General features: G+C 51.8%; 1 pseudogene; it reads right to left on the reverse strand.

The window, feature by feature from the left end:
* Positions 1 to 2,999: 2,999 nt before the first annotated feature.
* Positions 3,000 to 7,823, reverse strand: LOC129694924 (tubulin alpha-1D chain-like; annotated as a pseudogene).
* Between the last annotated feature and the right edge of the window lie 2,536 nt (positions 7,824 to 10,359).

Here is a 10,359-nt window from a genome sequence, read left to right on the forward strand (position 1 = left end):
CGGCAACCAAAATTCATTTTGGGAACACAAACTTGTTAAAAAAAAGGCGAGGCAAACAATTGGGCTGCAGTCACTCGGCAACCAAAATTCATTTTGTGAACACAAACTTGTTTAAAAAAAGGCGAGGCAAACAATTGGGCAGCAGCCACCCGACAACCAAAATTCATTTCTTGAACGCAAACTTGTTAAAAAAAAAAAGGCGATGCAAACAATTGGGCAGCAGCCACCCGACAACCAAAATTCATTTTGTGAACACAAACTTTTTAAAAAGGGCTGCAGTCACTTTACAGCCGCATCGAGGGGACTCGTCGTGGAGTAGACGTGCCTTCAGTATTATTCGCAGCTCAGAGAGCCTTGGTTTGGCAGAGACTGAGTGAGGCACGACACTTCCTGGTTTTATAGTCCAACCACCTGCCGCCAGCGGGGGCAGCAGAGAGAATGGGGAATTTCGTAAAAACATTAATGTCTCTCTCTTTTTTGATCGACGGAAACAATCCTCCGCACTCATACGGCGGGGGTGTCTCTGGGCGAGGTGGCCAAAAATGACGGCCGTAGGTGATGGCGTTCCCTCGGAAATCGCAGCACAGTCGGCCAAAAGCGGTCAAGATCAAAGATTTAGTAATATAGATTATTAATTTGCTCCTTATAACCCATAACAGCCCTACCCACTGCCGCATAGCCCCCAACTCGCCGGATCGTCTAGAGAGAGAGGGGGGTGGGGGTAGAGAGTGAGGGCAGAGAGAGAATAGGGAGAGACAGAGATTGGGGCAGAGACAGAAGGGCAAGGGACAGAGGGGAGTGAGGTGGAGGGGAGCAGGAGAGGATGGGTAGGTGAGGGGGAGTATGGGGGAGGACGGAAGAGAGAGATGGGGAGAGAGTAGGGATGGAGAAAGAAGGGGGGGGGGGGAGAGGGTAGGGGAGAGGGAGAGAGAGGGGAGTGAGCATGGGGGAGAGTAGGAGTGCGGGGGGTGAAGGGGGCGACAGGGGTAGGGGGAGGGAGAAGGGGGTGGGGTGAGGGGGGTAGAGAGGTGTGGGGGGAAGGGGAGGGGGAAGTGGGTGATGTGAGAGAAGAGGGGTGGGGGAGATGAGGGGGAGAGAGGGGAGAGGAGAGTGGAGGGGGGAGAGGAGATAGAACATTGAACATAGAACATAGAAAATAGGTGCAATAGGCCATTCGGCCCTTCGAGCCTGGACCGCCGTTCAATATGATCATGGCTCATCATACAACTCAGTATCCCGTACCTGCCTTCTCTCCATACCTCCTGATCCCTTTAGCCACCAGGGCCACAACTAACTCCCTCTTAAAAGTAGCCAATGAACTTGCCTCAACTAGAGAGGTGAAGTGGGGAGGGGGTTGGGGTGAGCAGGGCGGGCAGGCGGCAGTCGATCTGGGGCAGGCGTTGCTAGAGCGTAGTTGGCATGGTGCGGGCAGGGGGGGGGGGGGGGGGGGGGGGGTGGGGGTGGAGGAGAGCCGAGCTGCCAAATGAAGAGAGAGAGAGAGAGAGATAAGCGGCTTCTGACTGTACACCCACAGCTGGAATGAGCGCGCAAGGCTCCACGAGCTTCGCCAACAATGATGATACGGTCCAGCGCGTGAGGAGTCGCTGCCCCGATATGTGTCGAACAAACAAGCTACAGTGGAACGGAGTTTGTTCTGCAGAAGTTTATCGATCCCTTTAGCGTCGGGGGGGGGGGGGGGGGGGGGGGGGGGGGGGGGGGGGGGGGTGGTACATACATACGCTTTTAATTATTTCATGTCCCCTTGAATAGTGTTTTATTTGTCATTCCCACCTCCAAATAAACTTGCCTTAGTAAAATTAAAGGGGTGATGTCTAATACGGACAGGCAGATATTTAGTTGAACGTACCATCAATGTCTTTCAAATGGTCTTGTAAGAATTTAAATCAGGCATCACCGAAAGACACAGCAGAGTGAACACAGCCCACTCCCAAAAATCATTGGGAGATTGTTCAACGAACAAAGGATTCATTTATTCCTAATGCACGTAATTTTCATTTGATATTTTGTTTATTGCAAAAGGCATTTTAGAATTAGTCCTTCTTCCAAATGGTCTTGGAAGAAAATATACATCAGGCACCACCGAAAGACAGAGCCTAATTCCACACCATTACAGAAAAGCAAAGGTCCTGTTAGCCTTTCGACTTTATTTTATAGTTTTACGATCGCCAGAATCTGACTGTAGAAGACGAAAGTGAGTATCATTTCCACATGCTCAGTTTCATTTTTCATTAAAGGGCAGAATTATAATAACACATGCCGAGGACTTTAGCATTCATAAGCAATCTACCTATCCCCATCCCTTGATGTCTTCTTGACGTTTTGCAATTCATCATTGAATAGCAAGGGAAAGGGATAGGTAGATTGTTCCTTCTTCTTGCGTTTGAGGCAGCAGAAGCCTGTAGCAGGATGCTGCCATCCGGTTCAACATCCGTCGGTGACCGCCTTAAAAGGGCGCATGAACCGGGTTGGCGCCAAGTTGTCTCTGTTTGTTGTCGTTCGCCCGGCTGAGGTCAGTTGACAAGGCTCACCATGGGGAGGTCGACAACACGAGTCCCCGGTAGATTGCTTAAAACGATTAATGTCCTCTTCATGTGATATTATAATATTGTGCTTTAAAGAAAGTTGAGACTGAGTATGTGGAACACCCCACCCCCCGAATTCCCGCTCTATCCTCTCCTTTTCCCATTCCTTAGCCTCTCACTTACCTCTCCCTCCCCCTAGATTTGCCCAACCCCCTCGCCCTTCCCCTTATGCCCCCATCCTTCGGTCTCCCACCCCCTCCTATTAGTCAGTTTCGCACTGATATGACCGCATCATGCTAGAAATGTCTGTGGCAATCGGTCTTCTGCCGCCAGCCAGCGTCTCTCATTCCCATAGGGTGAAAATATCCTTGGGAAGTTCCAATGACAAGCGGATAGACTTCCAAATTGATTTTTTTTTCAAATAAATTTATTTTCGAAATTACAATGCTGTCTTATTAAACCTACTTTCTAAATCTAAAGTTACTTTGTCGCATAAATGTTGGATTTGATTAAACATTTTAATTTTAAGATATTGGGCCTACTCCTCTCCTTCCTCCTCTGCCCTTTCGAGTTCGGTGGAATCCAGGGCCACCTCTTGGTAGTCCTTCTCCAGCGACGCCATGTCCTCCCGTGCGTCCTGGAACTCCCCTTCCTCCAGCCCCTCTCCCACGTACCAGTGGACAAAGGCCCGCTTGGCGTACATCTTGTCGAACTTCAGGTCCAGACGGGTCCAGGCCATAGCGATGGCGGTGGTGTTGCTCAGCATGCAGAGGGCGCGTTGCACCTTAGCCAGGTCGCCCCCCGGCACCACAGTCGGGGGCTGATAGTTGATGCCCACCTGCGGGGGTAGGGAAAGTGTAGACATTGAATTTCACTTCCTGGGCCCATGTGAACAAGCGAGCTCCTCCCAACGCCTTCGCAGTGTGAACCCCATGTTGTTGGGTGAACTGCAAAGCCTCTGTTCCCCGGGCGAGCGCGCTGGAAAGGGGAACTTATCAATTAAGAGATTATCCCAATTCTTTACTTCTTCCCCTATCAGAAGCTCAATGTTCCCTGGAGTATTTTTACAGACCGATTACCGGATAGCAAGAGATACTTCGGCCCACCGTCTCCAGCCACATGAATTCCTACAAATCTGCCGACTCTCCTCCATCCCTTGCGCCCGCATTTGGACAGGATGTGTCCTGCAAATGTTAGGACCCGGTGAGAACGTTCCCATTGGATGACTACATAGCGTTGGTGTATTGAGTAGTGACGGCTCAGTGATGACAGAGGGGGAGGTACTTGTTCAATTATCGTCGATTAATACAGAGACATCTATTTAACATTTCTAGCTGTGCAGTTTACTTGAGGTATCGGACAAACAGAGCTAATGCCCCTCCTCCACCGGGTATACACGGTTTTGTCTCACACCCTTCACTTACCTTGAACCCGGTCGGGCACCAGTCCACGAATTGGATGGAGCGCTTGCTCTTGATGGTGGCGATGGCGGCGTTGACGTCCTTGGGGACCACGTCCCCGCGGTACAACATGCAACACGCCATGTACTTGCCCTGGCGGGGGTCGCACTTCACCATCTGGTTGGCCGGCTCGAAGCAGGCGTTGGTGATTTCGGGGACCGACATTTGCTCGTGGTAAGCCTTCTCGGCGCGTAGGTGGCGAGCGGGAAGTGGATGCGCGGGTAGGGGACCAGGTTGGTTTGAAACTCAGTCAGGTCCACGTTGAGGGCGCCGTCGAAGCGCAGCGAGGCAGTGATGGACGACACGATCTGCGCCAACAGGCGGTTGAGGTTGGTGTAGGTGGGTCGCTCGATGTCCAGGTTCCGCCGACACACATCGTAAATGGCCTCGTTGTCCACCATGAAGGCGCAGTCGGAGTGCTCCAGGGTGCAGTGGGTGACCAACACCGCGTTGTAGGGCTCGACCACGGCGGTGGAGGTCTGCGGCGCCGGGTAGACGGAAAACTCCAGCTTGGATTTCTTACCGTAGTCGACGGACAGTCTCTCCATGAGGAGGGAGGTGAAGCCCGAGCCGGTGCCGCCGCCGAAACTATGGAAGATCAGGAACCCCTGCAGTCCGGTGCATTGGTCAGCCTGTGGGGGGGAGAAAAAAGCAGAAATTGTTAATGGAAAACCGCATATGACGTTCGTGAGCTACCTAGTTACCATTACGGTTGGGCATAAGTGGATGGCTTTGGGGAGAACGAATGCAATTGTTCTTTCACTTCCACTCAACACTTTACATAGAGAGATGGCAGTTAGATCTCGTCCCATTTCTCTACATTAGGCCAGACCCAACTGTTGAAATGGCTTTCGAAAATCTTAGGTGTCATTGGCATCCCACGAGTGAATGTGAAGGTCTTAAGTTTGCTCTGACGTGTAAATAAAGTTCGGGTTAGGCCTCATTCGGTGTGTACAATACATTTCCGGTTGCCGTCTTCGGTGAATGCCGTGGTTGCTTGGACGAAGTTGCAGAAAAGGATTACTAGAAAGAATGCTGCACCAATTAGAGGGCAGTACAATGCAATGCAATACAATACTGTTTTATTCGTCACATTGCACATAAAGTGCAAGTGAAATGAATTTGCCAGCAGCGGTACAATGAAAAAGAACAAACTAAAACACAATAAACATTTTACACCAACATCCACCACAGCATTCATCACTATGGTGGAAGGCACAACATTTGGTCAGCCCTCCTCCATTTGCCCCCGTGGTCGGGACCTCAACCTTCCGCAGTGGTCGCTGCGGGCGACCACATGAATGAAAGTCAAGGTAAGTCTTGAATCGGTGCCTCCCCCACCGGAGACCGCGGCTTCAGGTTGGTGTAGGCCGCAGGCCGGCGGTCGGTTATTTAATGTTCGCGCCGCAGCCAGAAGCACCGCAGACCGCAGGGCCGGCAGTCGAAGTCGAAGCTCCCCTCCATGGAACCCAAGCGAGCGGCTCCGCTCCCGATGGTAGGTCCATGCCGCGCCAGGGGTAGAAGTTGGCCGCGGGCCGGCAGTTCGAGTGGAAGCTTTTTCCTCTCCCGGGTCCCCAGCGAGGGATCTCAGGCTGCAGACCGCGGCCCCAGGCCGCCGCGGAACGATCCCCTCCGGCGAGCCCCAGCGATGGTTCGCCCGCTCCACGACGAGAGTCCGCGCCGAGAGTCCGCGCTGCGTCCGCAGCTGATGCCCTGGGCGCGTCTCTGGGAAAGGCCGCCGGATCCGCGTTGTAGGGCCATGGGGGAGGCGACCTGGGAAAAAGTCCCCTCTCCTTGGAGTAGGCGACCGAAACGCTTTCCCCCTTACCGCCCCCCCCCCCCCCCCACACACACACCACACCCACACAAGACACACAAAGAAGCATTAAAAATATACATGTAAACACACTGAAAACATTAAAAAAGTTGAATAAAACGGACACGCTGGTAACAGGGCTGCCGGTTTGCAGTGCCCCCCCCCCCCCCTCCCCCACCGACACTAACACTACACTACTAACAATATTAGCTCTCAGGCATTGCCCCGCCAGACAGCAGAAGAGCAGGAGCCAGCATGAAGGACACCAGCGGCAGCCAACTGATGAACGACATCCAATGCTTGGTCTGACACCATTTCCGAGCCGACTAGTGTCGAGGTAAAGTTGTCTTCACTGTGCGACGCCGCTTGAGGCTGGGATTACAACAAGATAAGCACGAGTCTCCAAATGGTGTGATAGAATATCCACTCTACCTTCCTCATGGGACTAACGGTAAGTGAGTAACTCCCGCCTCGGGTACACACAAGTTGGGCCAGATGGAAATGCCTCAATCGATTCGGAACTGATGTTGGCAGAGTCAAAGTGTCTCTAAACAAGTGGGAGTATAACTACAACGATGTCACCTCCGAATATGGTAACGAACCGCAAAGAACGGAACACCTACTGAAATGGCCTCAACTGGATAACCAACCAGCTGCCGATCTCGCTGCCTGTAATGAAGATGCCGAGAATTGTGTTCACCTCTGACTGAACAACATCTAATCTTGTGATGTAGTCGGGGTAACAAGAAGCTCACATCAGAGGTCGGACAAATGTGGATTATGTTCTCTGAAACATGGAAGGTCGAGGGGAGACGTGATAGAAGTGCATAAAAGATATGAAAGACAGCGTTAGGAAAACCTTTTTTCAGAAACCATTTGCCATGTTGGAAATGTCAAGGTGGAAGGGTCATGGTTTCAAGGTTTGGTCAAAGCACAATAGAAATACTCATGGTGCTCCCGGACAGGAAGCTCCCTGTTGTGCGGTGATAGTGAAGGAATTGTGTAAAATTCTACTGCGAATCAACTTACCACCTTCCGGATACGGTCCAGGACTAAGTCCACGATCTCCTTGCCGATTGAGCAGTGGCCTCTGGCGTAGTTATTGGCCGCGTCCTCCTTGCCGGTGATGAGCTGCTCCGGGTGGAAGAGCTGCCGGTAGGTGCCGGTCCGCACCTCATCTGCAGGGGGACGGGAGCAGAAAATAGAGAATTAACCTGCGCTACACATACGACCCTCCACAAATGTCAGGGCAGGATTTGCGATAATGCAGAACATATCAGTATTCTTCCTCCTGCCGCCTTACCAATCACCGTGGGCTCCAGATCGACGAACACGGCTCGTGGGACGTGCTTGCCCGCCCCCGTCTCGCTGAAGAAGGTGTTGAAGGAGTCGTCGCCGCCCCCAATGGTTTTGTCGCTGGGCATCTGTCCATCCGGCTGGATCCCGTGCTCTAGGCAATACAGCTCCCAGCAAGCGTTGCCGATTTGGCACCCGGCCTGGCCAATGTGGATTGAAATACATTCCCGCTGGAGGCAAAGAGAAATAAAAGACGATGATATTTACAAATACAGATTATTGACACCAGAGGGACTATGACCGTAACAGATGACGGATCACCTATCCCTTCCCAATTGTAATAGATATTTTCGGAGGTCTGGTACAATTGATACCCCGTCCGCCAATAAATGCACACGTATAAACAACAAAACACACGATGAATATTTGTGGAAGACGCCTTCGATTAGGGCAAGATACAGCTGCGGATGAGGAACTAATGTGTCCTTGTTCTACTTTGATGTCATCTCGGTAAGCGGCACCTCCGTCCAATGTGTGAATGGAACATCCAGGTCAACAGATAGAACCGGACGTAAAAGGTGAATTGTAAGGCTATGTAGCCATCGCCTCCCACCAATCGGATGCGCGTCTCGATGGAACGCGGCGGCGCTGGGGGTTCTGTCACGTGGGCTCACCATCCTCTCTCTCTGTTGTCGCGGCGGTCGATGGCGGATGGCGGATGTCGCCACTCGCCCTACTTATACCGCGGCCCGGCTGAGCAAGAACGGCATCTGATTGGCCTCGCGGGACAATTGACCCGCGGTTGCTCGGAGACATTGTAGTAAACAAAACCCGGCGGATTGTTCGCGGTAACGTTCGTCACAAGTGAGTTGAGAAATAGCACTTAGCAACGAGCAGATGAGGTTTGTCTACCTCCCATCAACTAACATCTGCCAGCCACCAACCTCTCTCCCAACACGCCCATCTGCATCCAAAGCAGAGGGCGGGGTCACATGGCACAGAAACGGGCCTTTCGGCCCACCCCTCTTTATCCTGACTATCGCATGCGTGCCCACTTCTCCCCTCCAACGTCGGGCAGAAGATATTAAACCTTCAAAGCCCGTACGACCAGATTCGGGGCAGATTTTTCCCCGCTGTTATCAGCCACTTGACCTCTTATAAGCTAAGGGATTTATTCCCGATCGTCCAATCTATATTGTTGCGGACCTTGCATTTTGTTATCTGCACTTACTCAGCAGCTGTAACATTGCGATCTGCACACCATTCAGCTCTTCCTTCCCACCACCTGTTGTAGTCATGTACAGTATGACCTGTTGTACTCAAGTACAATAGACTATTATCTGAATGGTGGCAGATTAGGAAAAGGGGAGATGCAATGAGACGTGGGTGTCATGGTACACCAGTCATTGAAAATCGGCATGCAGGTGAAGCAGGCAGTGAAGAAAGCGAATGGTATGTTAGCATTCATAGCAAAAGGATTTGAGTATAAGAACAGGGAGGTTCTACTGCAGTTGTACAGGGTCGTGGTGAAACCACACCTGGTGTATTGCGTACAGTTTTGGTCTCCTAATCTGATGAAAGACATTCATGCCATAGCGGGAGTACAGAGAAGGTTCGCCAGACTGATTCCCGTGATGGCAGGGCTTTCTTATGGAGCGAGACTGGATAGACTCGGCTTGTACTCCTAGAATTTAGAAAATTGAGGGGGAATCTCGTTGAAACTTACAAAATTCTTAAGGGGTTGGCAGGCTAGATGCAGGAAGATTGTTCCCGATGCTGGGGAAGTTCAGAAAAAGGGGTCACAGTGAAAGTATAAGGGGGAAGTCCGAGATGAGAAAAACATTTTTAACACAGAAGGTGGTGAATCTGTGGAATTCTCTGCCACAGAAGGTAGTTGAGTCCAGTTCATTGGGTATATTTAAGAGGGAGTTAGATGTGGCCGTTGTGGCTAAATGGATCAGGGGGTATGAAGAGACGGCAGGTACAGGATACTGAGTTGGATGATCAGCCTTGATCATATTGCAGGCTCGAAGGGCCGAATAGCCTAATCTTGAACCTATTTTCGATGTTTCTATGTTTCTATGTTTCTATGATCAGATCTGGTATGGTATTTGTAAACAAGCGCCAAAGTCATTGTGTGGTTTAAGCACGTCTTTAATAAGCACTTAGCAGCACTAGGATAACTGGTCTTCAATGCATCCTAGCTGCTCGAACCCCAGTACCGGCGTGGGGCGTTAGTAAGATTGTTAGTATGGGTGTTGTGAAGGGGTGTAGTTAGTGGTGCTGGCCTGCGTGTGATTGGTTCACATGCACTCAATCTATATCATTCCCCCTTGGGATTAGGTTTGGAAAGGGCACCCATGCCATGGAGTTAAACATACTCGCCATATCTGTCTGGTGATCTGCTAACGCGTCCCTAGCGCGTGCGGACCCAACCCTCCCCTCCCTCTCCAGAAAGATGGGCCGGAGATCCAGGAGGTGAGAATGGCGCGGGAGAGGTTTGTGGGGACCGAAAAGGAAGACATGCGGTAGGTTAGACCCCGTGGTTAGTGGAGACCGAGGGACGAGGAGGGGTGTAAGGCATGCGGGGACGGGTGGGAGACATCGCAGAAGGCATCTGGAACTGGAGAGGCGGAGCATAGGGACCAGAAGGCGGTGGGCGGGGCTCACTCGCAGCAAGCAGGTGTTGTCGACTTCTCCGGTAAACCGCTCCCTCACAGTTCACCCTGTAGGATAGTGGCTCGTTAGTCGGGCTGACAACAGTGCCCAGACGGGAATGTCCAGTCGAAGTTCGTAGACGGACGACTTAGCCCGGCAGTAGAGGTTTGACTGGTCCGCTGGATCTGTCGGATGATCGTTTCTGGATGTTCTGCCACTTTTGGATACGTCTCTGGATAGTGGCAGACTCCAACGCACGAGGAACCAGCTGCTGTTGTGCGGCGGGGACAGGAGACCTCGTCAATCTTGACATCAGGCGCTGTGCCGGCGATCCCAGGGTACAGTCCCTGGCCATGTTTCTGAGATTCAGGAGATCGAGATAGACGTCCGACTTGGTGATGCGTGCTCCCTCCAGCAAGTGCTTGGACTCGCTGAGTCCATTACTCTGTGGATACTCGTGGCTGCTCGTGACGTGCTGGAAGTTCCATCGGTCTGCGAAAACCTGGAACATGTGGCTGGTGAACTGCGAACCGTTGTCGGTTCCCAGGCAAACAGGAACGCCATAGGCGGGGAAGTGTCTCTTCAG

Source organism: Leucoraja erinacea, unplaced genomic scaffold (assembly GCF_028641065.1).
Source record: "Leucoraja erinacea ecotype New England unplaced genomic scaffold, Leri_hhj_1 Leri_861S, whole genome shotgun sequence".
Classification (NCBI taxonomy): Eukaryota; Metazoa; Chordata; class Chondrichthyes; order Rajiformes; family Rajidae; genus Leucoraja; species Leucoraja erinaceus.